This window comes from Aulostomus chinensis, chromosome 1 (genome assembly GCF_037954235.1).
Source record: "Aulostomus chinensis isolate RoL2024-O1b breed Wild chromosome 1, RoL_Achi_v1.0, whole genome shotgun sequence".
Classification (NCBI taxonomy): Eukaryota; Metazoa; Chordata; class Actinopteri; order Syngnathiformes; family Aulostomidae; genus Aulostomus; species Aulostomus chinensis.
In genome coordinates, this window is record NC_141320.1 from 11818114 (window position 1) to 11820737 (window position 2624).

The following is a 2624-nucleotide window of genomic DNA, read 5'->3' on the forward strand; positions in this document are numbered from 1 at the left end:
GTCGTAAAGATTGCTAATAAACTCAAAATGATGCTACAGTGATGTAGGAAGAATTGTTAATGAATTAAAGAATGATGCTGATGGTAATGTTGTGAGAGTTGCGAAAAACCTCAATATGATGATTACAATAATGTCGTAAGAATTCCTAATGAACTCAAAATGATGCTACAGTAATGTAGTGAAAGTTTAGAATAACCTCAAAGTGATGCTGACAGTCTTGTAGTAATATTTGCTACGAACCTCAAAATGATGCTACAGTGATGTAATTAAAGTTACGAATGATCTCAAAATGATGCTGAGAGTGATGTCGTAAGATTTGCTAATAACCTCAAAAAATGCTACAGTGATGTAGGAAGAGTTGCTAACGACCTCAAAAACAATGCTACAGGGATGTAGGAAGAGTTGCTAATAACCTCAAAATAATGCGACAGAGATGTCGTCAGAATTGCTAATGAAATCAAAATAATGCTAACAGTAATGCAGTGAAAGATTCGAATAACCTCAATGATAATAATGAACTCAAAATGATGCTGACAGTGATGGAATGAGAGTATCTACTAATTTCAAAAAGATGCGAAAGTGATGTGGTGAGAGTTGCTACTGTCCTCAAAATGATGCTACAGTGATGTAGTGAGAGTTTCGATGAACCTCAAAATGATGCTCCAGTGATGTAGTGAGAGTTGCTTAAAACCTTAAAATGATGCTGACAGTCATGTAGTGAGAGCTGCTACTATCCTCCAAATGATGCAACAGTGATGTAGTGAGAGTTGTTAAAATCTCAAAATAATGCGACAGTGATGTGGTGAGAGTTGCTTCTGTCACGACCCGGCTCAGAAATCGTGACATCGAAGGAGGGAGACGCAGACTAAACGTGACACACAACTAATAATTTATTATTAGTAACGCAAAATCAACACAAGGCAAACCATAACGTACAGTGGAGTGTGGTTATCAGTAGTGTCAGTGGTGAGTGCGAGTGTGTGCATGAGTGTACAGGGGGTGTATGTGTGCGGTGTGATGGATGCAGTGAACTAAACAAGACATAACTCAAGAAACACAACCATCGCTCCGACGTGGGCCAGGAGGAGTGAGCGAGAGACAGCCGGCCAGGTTGGCCGCCTGCTTTATAGCTGGGAGACGCCGGGCCCAGGTGCTCCCAATTAGTCAGCAGCTCCGCCCCATGAAGCTCGAACCTGAGAAGGGAAGGAAGTCAAAAATAATGCAACGCCCCCATGCCCATGACCATGGGGACGTGACACAACGAACCTCAATATGATGCTCCAGTAATGTAGTGAGAGTTGCTACAAACCTAAGAAATGATGCTACAGTGATGTAGTGAGAGTTGCTTAAAACCTCAAAATGATGCTACAGTGATGTAGTGAGAGTTGCTAAAAATCTCAAAATGATGCTTCAGTGATGTTGTGAGAGTTGCTAAAAACCTCAAAATGATGCTGTCAGTAATGTAGGGAGAGTTGCTACGAACCTCAAAATGATGCTACAGTAATGTAGTGAGAGTTGCTAAAAACCTCAAAATGATGCTACAGTGATGTAGGAAGAGTTGATAAAAACCTCAAAATGATGCTCCAGTGATGTAGTGAGAGTTGCTACTAATCTAAGAAATGATGCTCCAGTGATGTAGTGAGAGTTGCTTAAAACCTCAAAATGATGCAACAGTGATGTAGTGAGACTTGCTACTATCCTCAAAATGATGCTACAGTGACGTAGTGAGAGTTGCTTAAAATCTCAAAATGATTCAACGGTGATGTGGTGAGAGTTTCTTAAAATCTCAAAATGATGCGACAGTGATGTGGTGAGAGTTGCGAAAAACCTCAAAATGATGCTCCAGTGATGCAGTAAGAGTTGCTTAAAACCTTAAAATGATGCTGACAGTCATGTAGTGAGAGTTGCTACTATCCTCCAAATGATGCTACAGTGATGTAGTGAGAGTTCCTACTGTCCTCAAAATGATGCTACAGTTATGTAGTGAGAGTTGTTTAAAATCTCAAAATGATGCTACAGTGATGTGGTGAGAGTTGCGAAAAACCTCAAAATTATGCTACAGTGATGTAGTGAGAGTTGCTACGAACCTCAAAATGATGCTACAGTGATGTGGTGAGAGTTGCGAAAAACCTCAAAATGATGCTACAGTGATGTAGTGAGAGTTGCTACGAACCTCAAAATGATGCTACAGTGATGTGGTGAGAGTTGCGAAAAACCTCAAAATGATGCTACAGTGATGTGGTGAGAATTGCTACGAACCTCAAAATGACGCTACAGTGATGTGGTGAGAGTTGCGAAAAACCTCAAAATGATGCTACAGTGATGTGGTGAGAGTTGCGAAAAACCTCAAAATGATGCTACAGTAATGTAGTGAGAGTTGCTAAAAACCTCAAAATGATGCTACAGTGATGTAGTGAGAGTTGCTTAAAACCTTAAAATGATGCTACAGTGATGTAGTGAGAGTTGCTACTATCCTCAAAATGATGCTACAGTTATGTAGTGAGAGTTGCTTAAAATCTATAAATGATGCTACAGTGATGTGGTGAGAGTTGCGAAAAACCTCAAAATGATGCTACAGTCATGCAGTAAGAGTTGCTAAAAATCTCAAAATGATGCTTCAGTAA